This window comes from Lactuca virosa, chromosome 3 (assembly GCF_052849685.1).
Source record: "Lactuca virosa cultivar CGN04683 chromosome 3, Lactuca_virosa_CGN04683_v6, whole genome shotgun sequence".
NCBI lineage: Eukaryota > Viridiplantae > Streptophyta > Magnoliopsida > Asterales > Asteraceae > Lactuca > Lactuca virosa.
In genome coordinates this window covers 96,873,763-96,879,891 of record NC_136428.1, presented here as the reverse complement: position 1 = coordinate 96,879,891, position 6,129 = coordinate 96,873,763, and the positions used below count along the sequence as shown (strand labels likewise).

General features: G+C 41.1%; 1 pseudogene across 1 annotated transcript; it reads right to left on the bottom strand.

Moving 5' to 3' along the window:
• Positions 1 to 2,012: 2,012 nt before the first annotated feature.
• Positions 2,013 to 5,878, bottom strand: LOC145166238 (uncharacterized; annotated as a pseudogene). The gene is made up of 2 exons (XR_013740463.1): positions 4,857 to 5,878; positions 2,013 to 2,139 (listed from the first exon to the last, which is right to left on the bottom strand). The product of XR_013740463.1 is annotated as an uncharacterized LOC145166238 (transcript).
• Positions 5,879 to 6,129: the final 251 nt, after the last annotated feature.

The following is a 6,129-nucleotide window of genomic DNA, read 5'->3' as shown; positions in this document are numbered from 1 at the left end:
CTGAAATGCAACCAAAAATCTGGATCTACTTGCTTCCCTTGAATACTTCTCTTCTCTCTTCTTCCCCTAAATCTCCAAAATGCACCAAAACCTTCACAAGTGAGAAAATGCTTAAGGACAGCTAGGGTTTCGTATGGGACTCTTTGTGGGTGAGGGAGGCTGGTCTTGGGGCACATAAGGTGTTTAAATAGGATGCAAACCCTTGAAATTAGGGTTTCATCCAGACTGGCAGACTCGCCGAGTCCGGGAATATGGACTCGTCGAGTCGCCAACTTAAGTCGCGTGCAACTCCCAACTCTACTCGACGAGTCGGGCTACTGACTCGTCGAGTACCTCTTAGGAAATGAAGATTACTTAACTAAACCACATATCAGAAAATAGGGCGTTACATCTCAGCCATCGTCTCAGTAGTCTGGCGGAGATCCGGAAACTCTCGCACCAACTGCTGGACCTCAATCACAGGTGCGAGCTCGGCCCGAAATCTCGTCAAAAATCCTCCCAAGTAATGGACTCAATCTCCTCGCCTCCCAAGACATGTCCTACTTCTTCCCACCGGGTCTTGAGCTCTATCTTTCAGAAGACAGAAAGTAAGTCTGACATTTGCCCCATCGGGACAGCTTCTAGTGTGGAAGGCATTAGCGACATCCGCTAACCAACATCTGCTCTCGATCGGATCATTCTTCCCGAAAAACTCTGGGGCTCCACATGCCCGGAACTCACAGAAAGTCAAAGTGCGAGCTCCCATCATCGCTACCATCTCAGAACGAAATGAGCCCAAACGATCCTCTAAAACCTCCATGGTACCCTCATTGATCATACCAAAGATCACGGGGTTCTCCTCGAGTATGTTGCGGGTAATCTCAGACAAAATGAACTCCCGCATCTGATCATCCAACTGTCTTGCTCCAGAATCCGAACCCGAACCCTCACCAGCACCAGAACTACTACCCGATCTTCGTCGAAGGGTCGCCATACTGAAAATAGACCATTCAAACCATCATAACACGTGTATATATATATATATATATATATATATATATATATATATATATATATATCAAGGAGTGTTATACTCTACAAGCTTCCTGGTATCATCGCAGCTCTCCTTGACTCAAGTACGGATCCTCTGCTTTCAGTAGTACAGGCTCATACCACCTTCCATATCTATCCGTACTTTCCTCAAGGATCGCTGTGAATCCTCCAAGTCAGTCTTTATCCATGCATACAATTCTCAACAAGACAAGGCTCCCAACACTAAATCTTTTCCTAGGGCAACCACCACACTACTCCCCTCCATTAGCTGCAGAAGGAACTCCCCCTAACATCCTCTAACAAGCTCACAGATATAATTATATATTGCTGACACCAGATAATTCTTTGAATGAAAGGTCTCACACTACAACAGTTGAACTCAAACAAGAGTTGCGCAATAGAGTTAAAATCTAACCTTCTAAAATTATTTAGTCTCAACAATATGTAACTTAATATATTCTCTTACTAGTTAGCTGAAGTTAATGGAAAATCCTAAAAGCAAAAAGCAAGCAGCATTCAAGCATTGAGTAATCGGAACAAGCATTACCTAAACACACCATCCTATCACTGGCTGATCAGTACTAGCATCCAAGTCTACAAGCTCTTATAGTAGGCATATAAAGGCATCTCTCCTAGCATTCTATCATGCAAATCCTGAGGAGATCCTTAGCCCTAACTATCATGCGATTAACAGATTCACAAATCAAAGCATATCATAAAACATGTATGGGTATTTTGGGAAAACTTACTTGAGCTCGATCGATTGCATGCACCACACACCTTTCCTTTTGTTAGAAAACCCTTTTATAAAACATTTCTTTTTGTAAAAACCACCAAACGCTCAGTTTGAGTTCAAACACACCCGAGAGTATGCCCGAATCCCTCAAACTACGACTTTGATACTAACTTGTAACGTCCCAAAAATTAGGGCAAAAATTTTCATTTTTAATTATAATAAAAACCATCCTTCAAAACATATCCATAAACCATAAAAAAATCCAAGTATGATCAAAACATCCAAATACATGAGATTAAAGTAAAATGCGAAACAATCATGGTGTGTGCGATGCGATCACCTCAAGCTCTTCCCCTTGAATCCGAAAGTACCTGAAACATAAACTGAAAAGCGTAAGCATAAAGCTTAGTGAGTTCCCCAAATTACCATATACCAAACATATCAAACATATAATGGGCCCCGTTCGACATCGAGCCCTGCTCAGAACAGATCTTTCAGTCATCAGTCCCCGCCTAGCATCGGGCCCCACCCGGTATACATACAAACACATAAACACATACAAGAATCACAAAGATAATTAACATACAATATACTCATCAGGCCCCGCCCGACATCGGGCCCTGCTCGGCATATATATCATATATCATACAGGCAAGAGTCACGCAGACAACTAGCATCTTAATCATAATAAACTATGGGCCTACATTGGTGCCTTTGACCTACCAAACACAGTGAGGAAACTCACCTCAGCTGCTAAATCTCTCAGATAAATTCTCGGTCTGCTGATCCGAAAAATCCTCGTACTAACACCATCAAATAATATCCAATTAATAATTGGATCTCAACCCATATTCAAGAATCTAAATTACTTTTCCAACATCCAGGGTAAAAGACCATTTTACCCTTTTCTTACTTGGCCCAAAACCAAGGCCCAACCCATTTGCTCAAAAAGCCCAAATTCCTAAATGGCATCCCAAAGCCCAATATGGCCCAACTTCCTAAATTGGCCCAAAACCCATCATGGCCTAAATCCAAGAAGGCTCATAGCATAGAAATGGCCCAAAGTCAGAAGTCCAATGGCCCAATAAGGCCCAAACCCTTAAAGTCCAAAATATGGCCCAAACCCATGAAAGTCAACCGAAAGTCAAAATGTTGGGTATAGAGCTGGGTACGAGCTGGGTACGTCCCGTGTACTCCGCGGACGACCAACCCAACCCATTAAGCACTTAATCGTATAAGCCATTAAGCCAAACTCTCAGATCTAATCCTAAGTGGTGACTTAACACGTAAAGTTGGTAACTTTACTCCCATGCATGACTTAATGGGACCCAAACTCAAAATGAACCATATTAAGGATCCTAACACATGCATGTACACATATAACTCATAAAGGTTGCCTTTTTATGGACAGTGGACCTCAAAGGTGCTAAGATCTAACATCCATGGCTTCTGGAGTAGACCATAATCTCAAATATGGCTTAAAGGACCTAAAAATGCACCAATAACACCCTAAGTTGGATCTAGCATAAGGAACCATCAAATTGAGAGCTTTTTACCTCAAATGCCTTGCAAAGATGAAGATGACTTTGGATCTACAAGCTCAAGTCACTCCCAGGCCACCTCCAAGTGTTCTTCTTCCTTCACTTCACCAAAAGCAGCACCAAAACTCACTTCCAAGCTCAAATGTCACAAATGGCAATTAGGGTTACGATCTTAGGGTATAGAGATGGAGGTTGTTCATAAGGAGGTCCAAGGGTGTTATAAGTTGTTTAAATAGGGCACAAACCCTAAAAATTAGGGTTTGCCCCTGCATTGCGTACGCCCAACGTACGTGGGTGCATCCGCGATCCAACCAACGAGCCAGTACGCTCAGCGTACTCATAGAGTACGCCTCGCATATTGAGCTAGGGACTAAAATGAGAGAAATTTACATTAAGGGTTAAAAAGGAACATACCAATAATCTCGAATGTTACAGGTCTTTTCTTATCTCAACAAAAGTATGTTAGAGACATTTTAGCACGTGCCAACATGTTGAACTGCAATCCATCTCGCACCCCAGCAGAATCAGTTCACAAATTGTGACTCCCCAGGACCTCCAGTTCCCTATCCCACACTATATCGCAGTTTATCCGGTGTACTTTAGTATATGACATTCACTAGACCCAATATTTATTTTTTTGTCTAGCAGATATGTCTCTATATACATGAACCTGGAGAACAACACCATCATGCTCTCAAATGTATATTATGTTATATATTTGGATCCATAGATCACGACCTTCAACTTCATGTTTCACCTATTGCCGACCTTGTTGCTTATTCTGATGCAGATTGGGGAGAATGTTTGACCTCTCGCAGATCTACATCAGGCTACTGTATTTTCATGTGTGACAACCTCATCTCATGGTCTTCCAAACGTCAGGGAGTTGTATCCAGATCCAACATCGAGGCTGAATACAGATGAGTCGCTAATGTTATCTTTGAAACTAGTTGGATCCGGAATCTTCTTTGCGAGCTACGATGTCCAACAGATAAGGCAAGAATCGTGTATTGTGACAACATCAGTGTTGTATAAATGTCTGCCAATCCGGTTCAACATCAGTGGACCAAACACACAGAGATTGACATACACTTTGTCCGTGATCAACTTGATGCGTGGGGAGCCGATTTCGGGAGGTAGTTGGGACGAATTTGGTCAAAGCCTTGTTTGGTCCCAAATGGTCAAAATAGAAAAAGATTGTCCAACAACAAAAAGTTTCTACCACAACACCCAAATACAATCAATATGCAAGTATATATACGACAGTTTCTAAACCTAGTTTAAGCAAAAAAAGATAAGGATGTAAATTTCGGATTTGACATAAGGTATATGCATAAATGGAGCGAGTGTACCTAATCCAAGGTTGAAGACTTTATTATTATTTGTTTTTAGGTTGTCTTATATGTAACAAAAGCTTCTTTATAGCTTGGATTAAAACAATCTTTTGCACGTAACACTCATCATATAGAAACGCAAACTGTTGTTACAACACAAAAAGGAAACAATACCTTTTAATGCATAATACAAACATATTAACATTGATTTACCATTGGAAGAGATTAATTTAAGCCTTCCCTTCGACCCTCGCCCAAGTAAGACCAACACAAGCGTCAACAAAATCCTCATCAATGAAATCTGTGGAAAAAACCTGAACTTATCCGCTATATTTCTGGAAAAACACTGTGTTATGAACAACCTCGCATACCCATGGATCCGTTTCGTAACCGGTTTCACACACAAAACCGGGTTATCTGCTTGTGGTGTCACCGTATTCTCCACCCTGTAAAAGTATTTCCGGGAAGTTACCGGTTGTTGTTGACCCAAGTACTTCAGATTACTCTCGAATTTTGTCGCAGGTAAATCAGTGTCGATCCAATTATCTTTCAAATAACCCGAACTCCAAAACGGGCTACCCGCTTTCGGTGGGTCAGATTTTTGAGGCTTCCAAACGCATATAATTCTTTTGGGTAGAATCTCCGCCACTGTTTTTTGGAAAACATGATCATCTTGATGGATTAAATATTCACCAAGTTGCTCCTCCAAGTGTTTCTCGAATTCCGGTGGATCATTATGACCGAATTCAGTTCGGATCTCAAGAATTATGATTTCAGATTCAGTTTCTGATAGAAACTTCTTCACGTCGTTGATAACAACGTCAATAGCGTATGTTGCGAGGATTCCATGACAGACTTTCCGATTCTCGTTGACTCGAATGTCGAGAAGACGTGTTCCTAGTACGAGTTGTTGGTAAATGGATAAAGATTGACATTGAGCGAATGGTCGAGAAACCATCTTGATTCCGATCTTATGGGTGCCGGAATCATGGGTTCCTGGCCAAACAATCTTGTTAAGGTGAACTTTCTCCGGGTTGAGGCCGGAAATCCAGTTTTTCCGGTCGGCTGGGCGGTGATCACAGCCGGGAAAGACGCAGCCTGAGCTCTCGTCGAGATCTTGTAAAGTTTTCTTCTCGTCGGCGATCAATTTCCGGCGTTCCACTTGTTTCGACCACTGAGCTCCCATTTTTCTTTCTTGTTGCTATAAGATAAATCAATGAAATGATAGGATTACAGGATTTGAGATATATAATTGATTTTATTAAATAATTTTAAGCTGTCTTTTTCTTTGTTTTTATTAATCAATAGCATCGTGTCAGTTGGACTTGTACCTTGCATCATAAAAATTGTAAAGTGATAATAACGAATGGATAAATTGTCATAATAACTTGTATATTATGCAATAAAAGACGATGCATAAGTTGAGTTTCTTGATCAAGGTTCAGTTTCGGTTAATTTACTCTTGAAACAAATCAGAACAACCGAA